Here is a 15,409-nt window from a genome sequence, read left to right on the forward strand (position 1 = left end):
TCGAGCAACAGTATTACAGGAAAGAGATGGTTGGGTTGACTGCATCTATCTGGACCTAAAAAAAGGCATTCGACAGAGTTCCACATAGAGAGGTTGTTCTGGAAACTGGAAAATATTGGAGGGGTGACAGGTAAGCTTCTAACATGGATGAAAAATTTTCTGACTGATAGAAAAATGAGGGCAGTAATCAGAGGCAATGTATCGGACTGGAGAAATGTCACAAGTGGAGTACCACAGGGTTCAGTTCTTGCACCAGTGATGTTTATTGTCTACATAAATGATCTACCAGTTGGTATACAGAATTACATGAACATGTTTGCTGATGATGCTAAGATAATAGGAAGGATAAGAAATTTAGATGATTGTCATGCCCTTCAAGAAAACCTGGATAAAATAAGTATATGGAGCACCACTTGGCAAATGGAATTTAATGTTAATAAATGCCATGTTATGGAATGTGGAACAGGAGAACATAGACCCCACACAACCTATACATTATGTGAGAAATCTTTAAAGAATTCTGATAAAGAAAGAGATCTAGGGGTGGTTCTAGATAGAAAACTATCACCTGAGGACCACATAAAGAATATTGTGCGAGGAGCCTATGCTACGCTTTCTAACTTTAGAATTGCGTTTAAATACATGGATGGTGATATACTAAAGAAATTGTTCATGACTTTTGTTACGCCAAAGCTAGAATATGCAGCTGTTGTGTGGTGCCCAACAACAGAAGTTGGCCCATATCTTAAGAAGCACATCAACAAACTGGAAAAGGTGCAAAGACATGCTACTAAGTGGCTCCCAGAACCGAAGGGCAAGAGCTACGAGGAGAGGTTAGAGGCATTAAATATGCCAAAACTAAAAAACTAAATAGACTAAAAGAAAGAGGTGATATGATCACTACATACAAAATAGTAACAGGAATTGATAAAATCGACAGGGAAGATTTCCTGAGACCTGCAACTTCAAGAACAGGGGGTCATAGATTGAAACTAGCTTAACACAGATGCTAAAGAAATATAAGAAAATTCACTTTCGCAAATAGAGTGGTAGACGGATGGAACAAGTTAGGTGAGAAGGTGGTGGAGGCCAAGACTGTCAGTAGTTTCAAAGCGTTATATGACAAAGAGTGCTGGGAAGACTGTCTCATCCTGTAACTACACTTAGGTAATTACACACACACACTATATATATATATATATATATAATATATATTATATATATAATATATATATATATATATATATATATATATATATATATATATAATGTCGTACCTAGTAGCCAGAACGCACTTTTCAGCCTACTATGCAAGGCCCGATTTGATTTGCCTAATAAGCCAAGTTTTCATGAATTAATATATTTTCTCTATTTTTTTTCTTATGAAATGACAAAGCTATCCATTTCATTATGTAGGAGGTCAATTCCTTTTTTATTGGAGTTAAAATTAATATAGATATATGACCGAACCTAACCAACCCTACCTAACCTATCTCTATAGGTTAGGTTAGGTAGCTGAAAATGTTAGGTTAGGTAGTCGAAAAAACATTAATTCATGAAAACTTGGCTTATTAGGCAAATCGGGCCTTGCATAGTAGGCTGAGATGTGCGTTCTGGCTACTAGGTACGACACATTATATATATATTTATATATATTTATTTATATATATATATATATATATAATATATTATATATATATTTATTATATATTTATATTATATATATATATATATATATATATATATATATATATATATATATATATATATATATATATATATATATATATATATATATATATATATGTCGTACCTAGTAGCCAGAACTCACTTCTCAGCCTACTATGCAAGGCCCGATTTGCCTAATAAGCCAAGTTTTCATGAATTAATGTTTTTTCGTCTACCTAACCTACCTAACCTAACCTAACCTAGCTTTTTTTGGCTACCTAACCTAACCTTACCTATATATATAGGTTAGGTTAGGTTAGGTAGGGTTGGTTAGGTTCAGTCATATATCTACGTTAATTTTAACTCCAATAAAAAAAAATTGACCTCATACATAGTGAAAAGGGTAGCTTTATCATTTCATAAGAAAAAAATTATAGTAAATATATTAATTCAGGAAAACTTGGCTTATTAGGCAAATCGGGCCTTGAATAGTAGGCTGAGAAGTGAGTTCTGGCTACTAGGTACGACATATATATATATATAATATATATATATATATATATATATATATATATATGTCGTACCTAGTAGCCAGAACGCACTTCTCAGCCTACTATGCAAGGCCCGATTTGCCTAATAAGCCAAGTTTTCATGAATTAATTGTTTTTCGACTACCTAACCTAACCTAACATTTTTGGCTACCTAACCTAACCTAACCTAACCTAACCTATAAAGATAGGTTAGGTTAGGTTAGGTAGGGTTGGTTAGGTTCGGTCATATATCTACGTTAATTTTAACTCCAATAAAAAAAAATTGACCTCATACATAATGAAATGGGTATCTATCATTTCATAAGAAAAAAATTAGAGAAAATATATTAATCCAGGAAAACTTGGCTGATTAGGCAAATCGGGCCTTGCATAGTAGGCTGAGAAGTGCGTTCTGGCTACTAGGTACGACAAATATATATATATATATATATATATATATATATATATATATATATATATATATATAATATATATATATATATATCGGACAATTAGTAAAAAAAAAAAAAAAAAAAAAATTAAATTATTTTACCATGTACCTAGATCCACCAGGCCTGTTTGGTGCCTGTTTCAGTACTTCAGACATCTGGAAGGTCACATCCTCCTCCTCAACTTGTGGATGTGCGTTGATAGATGATTCTGTAAAATTAAGTTATTTATATAATAATAAATTCAGTATAACAATAATATTCTGTAAAATTAAAAGTAATTTATACATCAATCAGATAAAACTCTCCAGAGATGGTGATACACAACATATAAAGGACAAGTTTCAGAACAAAATATGCATTTAGGAATAAGGTTTTGTACATGTAGGTAGCACATGAGAAAATAAGTGGAAGGTGATCAAGTTTATATTAACATGTTAATGGCTTTGTTAAGGCTTTGCAAGAATGAAAAAATATTAATAATATAATATCACCTACCAATTAATTGTACATCATTTATAAGTCAATTATTTGCATTATTATTATTCAATACTAATGATATAAAAATGCATTTTGTAATCTACTATTTATGCAAGTATTAAGCACAGGATCATGAAATAAACTGCAAAATACTGTAATGGATAAACCAATTAAGTTTACATTTTCCTATAGCTAAGTCAGTCAGTTCTATTAGCAGCAGAGAACAATTATGCCCAACCTCTATTAAATGAAACAATCTTAAGAGCAAGTGATAGAAATATAATCATTTATGCTTGGGAAAATATTATGGAATGGTTCCAAATATGAAAAATATTAAGTTTTTTGGTTAAAATTTTTTAACTTAAAATTTAAATTTTTAAGTGAATTTTAAACTTTAAAAAAATTATTTAATTTTTTGGTTACTTACTTAAAATAACATTATATAGTTCTTGTTTTTGTAGAAATGCCAATTTCTTCTTTTGCCCTTCCAGACTGTATAGTGACCACAGGCCGTTTGTTCATATCTTCATTATTCTTCGAACCGTGGTTGCACAATCAGACCCACGTACACTGGTTAAAAGCATCACCTAAAAGCAACAACAAAAATGTAGTACACTGACGAATTTTGAACAAATAAATAAATAAATATATATATATATATATATACACATATACACACACACATATATATATATATATATATATATATGCCATATACAGTACATATATATGCTATGTTGTATGCTACAACTTGGCTGATAATAAAGCCATTCACAACTGCAGGCCTAATAAAAAAAGGAGGTGGCATAGCAATATCTTACAAAGATACCTTCATCTGCAATAGTGTCATTAGTAATAGAGACGACTATTGTGAATATACCTTTGCCAAGTTCTCCAGTAAATCCCTTAAATCCTCCTTGAACAAGAGGGTTTTTACTTGATCGAACCATATTCTTAACCTGCTGCAGGTAATTTTCAAATGGAAATGCTGAACATCTGTCCAAACTACCAAACTCTTTGGCATCAGAGGATATGAGTGTTAGGCAGTGTACATTGTACACTAAAAAATCCTTACCATACAGCTCACGAGCCTTTAACACAAAGTACAGCAAAAGATCATGTGCATATTGGCTGTAATTTAACTGAATCAATTTAGGTGATACAAGAATAGAAATGGCTACACTCAAGAGTCAGGAAATGGTCATACAATTCTTTGGGTAAGATTCCCTTCAGTACAATCTTACCGGTGTAGAGAAGGAGTTGCCTGTATTCAGTCGCTTTCCATCTATCAACCTCTGAAAGACTTCGAGGTTTACCTGTTCTTTTAGGCGTCGCTTTTTAGCCCGTGACATACGCTGCCATCTTGTGTGGTATTCTCTTCTTCTTTCTATAATGTGTGCATACATTCTGAAGGAAAAAGGCCAAGTGTTACATTACCAATTACTATTACAAGATTATTAGTAAAGTATTGTACTGCAAAAAGCAAATAAAATGGGGTAAACTAAACTTTCAAAACAAATAATAATTAAAACAGGTAAATTAGTAAAATAACAAAGGCTTAAGCAGACATGACTCTGCTTAAGCCATGTAAAGCAGACAGATAAGATGGCAATATATAAGGGGAAAAAATTAAAAAGCTAGGATATAAAACTAATTGAGATCAAAAGCATAAATTACTAAAGTAGGGGAAAAAATAACAAATGACTTCATAAAAAAATTATCCAATTGCCAACAGCAACTTGGTAGTACGAGTCTAATTCTAAGAAACAAAAAAATTTAAATGCTGTTATCTGCAATGAAACAATACATACTATTGCACATACCGAAACATTGATGAATGTAAAAAATAGAGAACTATTTGCTGAATGTCCCATAAATGGATTTAAACTATTTTACACAAAGAGGGGGGAGAAGCCATGTATGTTAGGGAATATTTGAAATGTAGTCTCGAAAAGTACACAACTGTGATAGTAAAATTAGGTCACATGGAGGAGTGGGTCTGTATACTATGGAAGACCTTGTATGCTCGGAGCTCCTTAACATTACAAATGAGGTGGTAGAGGTATTGGGATTAAAAATAGAGAAAATAAATTTAGTGATTATTCTAATATACAAACCGCCAGATGCAACGGCCGAGGAATTCACAGAACAGATAAACAAAATGGAGAACTCGATACCTCATATTATCTTCCTAGATGACTTCAACTTGCCTAGTCTAAGATGGAGAATAGCAAACAATAATATTATACCAGGAAATTTATCGAGACCTAACCACTCAGCTTCCTGGCAATACGTTAGTAATGAATAAATATGATATATTTACTCATTATAATGTTGGTGCTGAATGTACAACACGAAAAAACATAATTTTAATCTGAAAAAGTATCTTTTTATAAAGAAATTAGACGAAAATAAAGAGCTGGTGACGCCAAATCAAGTCGACGATCCAAGCGTCGGTTAGGTTAAGTTAGGTCAACCTAACCTAACATATCATATTTATTCATTACTAACGTATTGCCAGGAAGCTTTGTGAAGCTTGTGTAGCTTGTGGTAGCTTGTGGTAATTAGACGGACCCTCATTTTAACAGAAACTTGGCTAAGTAAAGACTATACCCAACTCTACAACTTAGCTGGTTATAAAGGCATTCATAATTGCAGGCCTAGTAAAAAAGGAGGTGTTATACCAAAACAGATGCAGAACTAGGAAACAGGATTTCTTCAACAGAAATTTTGAAATTGTTCACAATTTTTGTTACACCAAAGTTGGAGTATGCAGCAGTTGTATGGTGCCCATATCTTAGAAAGCATATCAACAAACTGGAAACGGTGCAGAGACATGCCACTAAGTGGCATTAACTAAATGCCATTAAATATGCCAAATATACTACATAAATATACATTCTACACATGCACAATAATTGTTCTGGGTCCAATGTCCTGGGACCTCTGATATTCATAATATATATATGCGAACAAGCCTGAATGGTCCCCAGGACAATATGCAACTGAAAACTCACACCCCAGAAGTGACTCGAACCCATACTCCCAGAAGCAACGCAACTGGTATGTACAAGACGCCTTAATCCACTTGACCATCACGACCGGACATAATGAGGTGATAGCCTAAGCTATTTAAACCACCCCACCGCCGGCACTCGGATAGTAATCTTGGGCATAGCATTTTACCAAATCACCTCATTCTTTGGGGCACACGTGAGGAACACAAATGCGAACAAGCGTGAATGGTCCCCAGGACAATATGCAACTGAAAACTCACACCCAGAAGTGACTCGAACCCATACTCCCAGAAGCAACGCAACTGGTATGTACAAGACGCCTTAATCCACTTGACCATCACGACCGGACATAATGAGGTGATAGCCTAAGCTATTTGAACCACCCCACCCCCGGCACTCGGATAGTAATCTTGGGCATAGCATTTTACCAAATCACCTCATTCTTTGGGGCACACGTGAGGAACACAAATGCGAACAAGCCTGAATGGTCCCCAGGACAATATGCAACTGAAAGCAACTGAATAATATATATATATAATATTATATATATATATATATATATATATATATATATATATATATATATATATATATATATATATATATATATATATATATATATATATGGCCATCAACACACCTCCAGCTAGGGCCACCAACACACCTCCAGGGCCACCAACACACCTCCAGGGCCACCAACACACCTCCAGGGCCATCAACACACCTCCAGGGCCACCAACACACCTCCAGGGCCACCAACACACCTCCAGGGCCACCAACACACCTCCAGGGCCATCAACACACCTCCAGGGCCACCAACACACCTCCAGGGCCACCAACACACCTCCAGGGCCACCAACACACCTCCAGGGCCACCAACACACCTCCAGAGCCATCAACACGCCTCCAGGGCCATCAACACAACACCACCATCAACACACCTCCAGCCAGGGCCACCAACACACCTCCAGGGCCACCAACACACCTCCAGGGCCACCAACACACCTCCAGGGCCACCAACACACCTCCAGGGCCATCAACACACCTCCAGGGCCACCAACACACCTCCAGGGCCATCAACACACCTCCAGGGCCACCAACACACCTCCAGCCATCAACACACCTCCAGGGCCACCAACACACCTCCAGGGCCATCAACACACCTCCAGGGCCATCAACACCTCCAGGGCCATCAACACAACACCACCATCAACACACCTCCAGCCAGGGCCTCAACACACCTCCAGGGCCACCAACACACCTCCAGGGCCACCAACACACCTCCAGGGCCACCAACACACCTCCAGGGCCACCAACACACCTCCAGGGCCATCAACACACCTCCAGGGCCACCAACACACCTCCAGGGCCATCAACACACCTCCAGGGCCATCAACACACCTCCAGGGCCATCAACACACCTCCAGGGCCACCAACACACCTCCAGGGCCATCAACACACCTCCAGGGCCATCAACACAACACCACCATCAACACACCTCCAGCCAGGGCCACCAACACACCTCCAGGGCCACCAACACACCTCCAGGGCCACCAACACACCTCCAGGGCCATCAACACACCTCCAGGGCCACCAACACACCTCCAGGGCCATCAACACACCTCCAGGGCCATCAACACGCCTCCAGGGCCATCAACACAACACCACCATCAACACACCTCCAGCCAGGGCCATCAACACAACACCACCATCAACACACCATCCAGCCTACCACCACAAGCTTATATATATACTACACATGTCTAAGAGCAAATAAAAGAAAACAGTTACCTTAACTATTGAAGATGCAGCAGGATTTTGTGGATAAGCCAGCAGCAGTCCCTCTCGACACGGTTTTAAAATGGCGGCGACTACCACAACATGCAACGAGCCTAAAGAATGTCCAGCGCTAGCATTATCTAAACGCTATTATATATTATCAAGCAATACGGAAATCTAAATAAAAAAAATGATACAAATAATTGTATTAAATATTTATTTGCAATTACAATACCTCGGGAATATATTTTTGCGTTAGCAAAACATATTAAGTTCGTATTTAGTTTAACTCATTTAAATTCTTTACAAATAATAACCTGATTTTACCTGATGGCCACTAACATTAATGTTTTATTGATACATTTCATACCCTTATTATTTCAATTTCTTTCTTTATTATGCACCCCATACCCATCCCGTGGGCGGTGGTGTAAAGGATTACAGAGGCACATAATGGGTTCAGGAACTGAACTCTCTAGTTTGTTTAGCTAAGCAAATAACAATTTTTGACGCTAGTTACAAAATTATTAATGTTATATATACATGTACACACTCTCATACATACATGTACATATATATATATATATATACGTATACATATATACATACACATACATATTTATAATCACCCACACAAATACACACATCAATAATCTCTGTGTCACTTATTTTATACATGTTCTTGTAGAACATTCTATTGCGAACACATTGGGCGCTGCCCAATAAACTCGCCCCTCGGGGCAAAATTATTTTTTTTTTTTAATCTTGGTGGAACATAAAATGGCCGCCTGTGTTTATGCTGTCGTCAGATGGCGCTGTGACGTCACAGATGAGGGAAGCACGTACTGCGCATTAATGCCTCGATCCCTCGTTATTTATTTATTTATATATATACAAGAACGTACATTGGGGGTTAAGAGACAACATAGAGCTTAAGTTAGAATTATAATCTTGTAAAACCACTAGCTTGCATATAGCGTTTCGGGCAAGTCCTTAAACTAATCTTTGAGCAAATTCTTAAACAAAGTTTTAAGAAATAATTAAATGTAAAATTGATAAAAAGTGTTTAACAGGTACATTACAGCTTTACTTTACAAGTACAGATGATTTTAAGTAGGATAATTACAGTAAAATTGTCAAAAAATTGTTTACAGGTACGATGCAAGAATTTTCGACACAAAAGCAGATCAGAACAATACACATAGAACAATACACAATAATGAACAAGGAATCCTAAGTACAATTAGGAAAACATCTCAGGGTTATACATTGGATTACTGAAGCACAATATGAGGATCATTACAAATAGTAATGCAGTAGAATATGCACTCATATTCTATTATTAAGTTAATATTAAGTTCCTTCCTCATGTTAAGTATCTTTGTGGTACTAGGGACATCCAAGGATTATCTTCAAGGCTTCGTTCTGCAAGTTTTCAAGCCCTTTAAGCTTTCTTTCAGTCATCAATGCAAGCAGAGATGCAACATAATCCACTAAAGATCTGATGTATGCAAGGTACATCATTTTGACAATTGTGACATTGGCACCATAGCCTGAGTGATAACCTGCAACATCTCCAAGAGGGCTTATGGAGCCTCTCATTATACTGACGACAGAGTCTGAATACAACAGGACAATACAAGACCAAGGTATTTGAATCTGTTAACATAGTCAAGCTGGGAGCCATCATACAGTTGCATCTTGCGAACAGCTCCTCCCTGCCTGGGTGGACACCGTTTAGTATCTTTGTTTCCTCTGCTGAGATATGACTAAACTAATTTTTGTCAAGGGCAGAGTAAATTATATCAAGGAGACTAATAATTGCATCGTTGGTACTCTTTTGAGAGCGGAAGCCAAACTGACAGGGGCTAAGAATGTCGAATTTTACGAGATAGGAGTAGAGCTGTTTGTAGATAATTTTTTCAAATATTTTTGATAGTATGGGTAGGTTCGATATTGGTCTGTAGTTGTTTATGTCTGACGGATTACCTCCTTTATGAACTGGCGTTACTCTTGCGTTTTTAAGGATATCAGGGAAGGTATGACACTCAAGGGATTTGTTGAACAGCAGAGCTATAGGTGGTGCAAGGGCATGGGAGGCGCTCTTGTATACAATGGATGGGATTTCACTGATGTTCCCAGCTTTGGTTTTTAGTGAGTGTATGATGGACACAACATCTGACGGGCTGACTGGTGAGAGGAGAAGAGAGTTTGGATAGCTGCCTGAGAGATATGTGTTGATATGTGTCTGAGTCTGTGGGATTTTACTTGCAAGGTTAGCACCAATCGATGAAAAGAAGCTATTAAATTCATTCGCCATTTCTAAGTCAGATGACAGTGTAAGGCCATCCTTAGAGAGTGTTATCTGGTTGTGGGAGTGTTGTTTAGTTCCCAGGATGTTAGAGATGGTATTCCATGTGCTTTTCATGTTGCCTTTTGCTTCTTTGAATCTAGTCTCATAGTATGAAAGTTTTGCTTTTCTTATGATACTGGTAAGCACTGATGAGTACCTTTTAACTACTTCCATTGGAATTAGGCCACTCCTAAATTTCTTTTCGTATTCATGTTTTTTGTTGATTGATTTAATTATGCCACTTGTGAGCCACGGGTTATTTTTTCTTTTATCAGTTACTTGTTTGGTAAGGAGGGGACAGTGAGTGTTGTAGAGGCTTAGAGTTTTGGAGAGAAAGAGGTTAGTTGATGAGTTTATATCCTGTGAATTATTAAATTCAGATTCCCAGTTAATATTGTGAAGTGCATTAGAGAGATTGCCTAAAGCTGATTCACTATGTAGCCTGAATGAAAGTTTTTTGGTTTCTGGTGGTGATGTGTCAATGTTTGCTATGAGGAAAGTAGGATAGTGGTCAGTTGTTCTGTCATAAATTACCCCAGATGTAAGGGGAGCTGTTATATTAGTCCAAAGGTGATCCAGGGTAGTGGCAGATGTTTGAGTGACTCGGGTGGGCTTGGTGATTGTGGGGATTAGCATACAGGAGTGCATGCTGTTACGGAAATAGTCAACTTGAGGGTTGTTTTCAACATTCAATAAAGAAATTCTGGAGGGCTTCTGTGCAAGGGTTAGGATGAGCTAGCCTAAGCATTTTTATACCAATTTGACAGTTATTTTCAGTAACACGATAAACAACGCTCGGAATATTAAGTTCCTTTCTCATATTAAGTATCTTTGTGGTACGAAGGCACCCAAGGATTATCCTCACGGCTTCGTTCTGCAATTTTTCAAGCCCTCCAAGCTTTCTTTCAGGATGCCTTAAAGTTAGTTTAGTTCATTTATTATGCACCCCATACCCATCTTGTGGGCGGTAGTGGAAAGGGTTACAGAGGCACATAATGGGCTCAGGGACTGAACCCCACAATTCATTTAGCTAAGCAAGTTACAATCTTGATGAGCTAGTTACAAAATTCAGTATAAGTCGTCACATCAACAATGGGTTCGAGATCGATCACAAGTACAGTTTCTAAATTAAGCAACTGACATATGTGGAGAGCTAGTGTCACAATTGATATGTTTGTCCTGCACACCGCCCCCCATCCAGTGGGCAGCGGTGGATAGGTTACAATCGCTTTGTTACTACTTACAGTTAGCAAACTGGGGATATTTGGCTAAAATTTCTATACCAGATCATTTTGAATGAAATATTGACACATCGTTGGTACATTGGTTATAGAATTGTCTCTGAATTCACTATCACATAGTGACGGAGGGTGTGCGAATAATTTTGTTGACAGTTAACATTTGGTCAGGTCTACATCGGCAGATAATGAGAATTCCCAGAAATACTTGTAACCGAGTCTAAGCCGAGCAGTAGTAACATCTAGAAGTCTGCTGATTTTATTGGATGAACCATAGATGTGTCGCTCCTCTTGCATAATAGTATTGAACGAAAGTTAATCTCCCCAAACACTTTCGCGTTTTGGGCAAGTTACCCCTCCACTCTCTCCATTTTTTTTTGGACATTCCCTGGTAGTGTGCGGAAATACTGAAAAGTGTATACTCTTTTCAACTTTGTCACCTTAATTCTCGTCCTATGTCTTTCATTTTGGTATCAATGCGTTCGCAATAGAATTCCCAACAGAACTATGTGCATATAATGTCAAAGACAGCAGCGCGCTCCACCCGCCGACAAGATGAATGTAGGCCAAGGGTACCAGAAAAAGAAAGCTGAGCCACCCTCAGGCAACTCTCATTACATTAGAGAGCGTGATAATACTGAAAAGTGTATACCCTTTTCAACTTTGTTACCTCAATTCTCATCCTAGGTTTTTCAATTTAGCATCAATGTGTTCGCAATAGAATTCTCTACAGGACTAAAGGCATATAAACTCCAAAAGCCCGGCTTACCATCCGCAACAAACAGAGAAAGCGAGAGCGTGTTACCAGGGAGCGCACAAGAGCGATAAAATGTATACACTCTTTTCATTCTGGTCACCTCAATTGTCATCCTAGGTCTTTCATTTTGGTATCAATGTGTTCGCAATAGAATTTCCAACCGGAATATATGCATGAAATGTCAAAAACAGCAGCGTGCTCCACCCGCTGACGTGATGAAAGCACGGCGGACCATCCACACAAAACAGAGAAAGTGAGAGAAAGTAACCCGGGAGCACTCTAGTGCAATGTAATGTCAACACTCTTTTCACTTTGGTTACCTCAATTCTCGTCATATGTCTTTCATTTTGGTATCAATGTGTTCACAATTGTATCTGCTGGCATTTTACCTTTGCTTGGATCTGAAGGGTTTTAGGCTCACCACGATGCAATCTGATAGTACCACACGTGTATATACCTATCTTCAAGCAGCAATTCACTCATTCAAACCGACTTATAATAGTTATCCATATATAAATGGTAATCTTTGTTCTACCTGTTAACCTGTCATATGAAGAAAGATTGTCAAAGCTTATATTACATTCTCTAGAAAAGCAAAGAATTAGGAGTGACATATGGTAGAGGTGCACAATGGGATGAATGGACATAACAAAGGGGACATTAATGGGGTATTAAAAGTAGCAACACAAGACAGAACTCGAAACAAAGTGTAAAAATTGGAAAAATTTAGATTTAGGAAAGAACTGCATGGGTAAATACACTGGGTTTGTACCTTAAGGTTCATGTATGCAATATTACAGAGTTCCAATTAACTCCCATGCATGCTGTTAATTTATGTTATGTTCATGTTTTTTATGTTAAAATGTTTTTGTTGATTTGTTTGTATATTTTCATAAGTAAAGCATGCTTACCGTCTTATTCCAAGTTTTATGATAACTTTACAAGGTTTAAAACATAAAGTTCAATATATATTCTGGTTTTCACACAGGAATTATACGTTAATATAACATCATAATAACGTAATGATGTCGTGTAAATAACGTTATACTGACGTCATATAAATGTTATATTTAAGTTATAAGAACGTAAACTGGATAGCTTTACAGAAAGTAAACAAAAAAAACTAAATGTTGACTGAAAATTATTTATTCTTAAATATAAAGCATGAAAACATTATAATTCCATAGCATTTACTATTATTTTTAAATTTTTACATAAATCTTAAAAAACTGTGTCTCAAGAATAATGTTTTTAGTTATATCCTTTGGTTTTAAGAACATCAGATATACGTATTTATGTCAAAAGTTACAGTATTACCTTTGTGGAACCATTTAAAAACGTCCACAAACGTTCTGTGTTTGCTGGGTACTGCTGTTAGCTTCCTCAACTGTATGAATTCCTGCTTCCTCATACCCTTAATCACTAGACCTACTAGAATCACTGATAGCACTGCCACGACTCTAGATCACATCTGGACAAATATAACCTCTCTGCTTACTTCAGGTATAATCACCGATAGCACTACAGACCATTACCCCACATTTCTCTTAACTAACATTAGCAAACCACCTCTTGAGTCAAGAGAGATACGTTTTAGACTACACAATGAAACTGCTATAGACAATTTTATAACGGCTACTGATAATGTCAACTGGGAGTCCGAGTTAGGTAACATAGAGGACATCAACCTAGCAGTGCAATCTTTTCTTCAAAAAACTCTTAGCCTTTATAATACCCACTGTCCTATGCTTACAAAACAAGTCACAACCAAAAGGCTTAACAATCCCTGGCTTACAAAGGGAATACTTAAATCTATTAATAAAAAACATGACCTTGAGAAAAAGTATAGGTTAGGGATTGTCTCCAAAGAATTCTCAAAGAATTACTCATTATTGCTATCTAAGATAATTAGACGAGCCAAAACTAAATACTACGAAGATAAATTTACCCAAATAAAGAGCAACATTAAACAAACATGGAGAACAATTTCACAAATATTGGGATCAAAGAAGTCTTTAAATAACAAACCGACTCTCCTGTCTAATAACGATGGTCAGCTTTCAGCCTCTGATTCTCCTATTGAGTTCAATAGGTTCTTCTCTTCCATTGGTTCATCCCTTGCTAATGATATTCCATCTTCCAGTACTGACATTAAGGACTATCTTACAGGGAACTATCCCCAGTCTCTGTACCTAAAGCCTATTAATTCCATTGACGTCAATGAGATAATCCTTTCCCTTAAAACCAAGTCTGGTGCCCTTGAGGAGATACCAACTTTAATCAACAAAAAAGCCTCCAGATCTTTAGCCCCTGCTATTGCTCTGCTCTTCAACAAGTCACTTGAACTCCAAACCTTTCCAGATATTCTAAAAAAGCGAGAGTAACGCCTGTCCACAAATGTGGTGATCTCACAGATGTTAACAACTACAGACCTATATCAATCCTGCCTAACTTGTCAAAAAATTTTGAAAAACTAATCTATAAGCAGCTTTACTCATATCTAGCCAAACTCAATATACTTAGCCCTTGCCAATATGGCTTCAGGCCCAAAAAAAGCACTAACGATGCACTTATTAGTATGCTTAACTCGATTCATACAGCTCTTGATAAAAATGAGTTAACTGTTGGGTTATTTGTGGACCTGCGTAAAGCTTTCGATACTGTCAACCACCAAAACCTTCTTCTTAAATTACATCATTATGGTGTCAGAGGACACTCCCTACAATACCTCAAATCCTACCTTACTGACAGGCTCCAATGTGTTTCTGTGAATAATACAATTTCTCCCACCCTACCCATCAACATTGGTGTTCCCCTGGGCAGCATACTTGGCCCTCTCCTCTTTCTCATCTACATTAATGACCTTCCAAATGCCTCAAAACACCTCAAACCAATCCTATTTGCTGACGACACAACCTTCATTTACTCCAGTCCTGATCCCCTTGCTCTAAATGCCACAGTAAATACTGAGCTAAATAAAGTCCATCTGTGGCTAACTGCCAACAAACTCACCCTTAACATTGACAAAACTTTCTATATTCTGTTTGGCAATAAATCCTCTAATCAAATAAATCTCAAAATAAACAATACCCAAATTTGTAACAAATTAGATGGCAAATTCCTTGGCATTCTCATTGA

This window comes from Procambarus clarkii, chromosome 23 (genome assembly GCF_040958095.1).
Source record: "Procambarus clarkii isolate CNS0578487 chromosome 23, FALCON_Pclarkii_2.0, whole genome shotgun sequence".
NCBI lineage: Eukaryota > Metazoa > Arthropoda > Malacostraca > Decapoda > Cambaridae > Procambarus > Procambarus clarkii.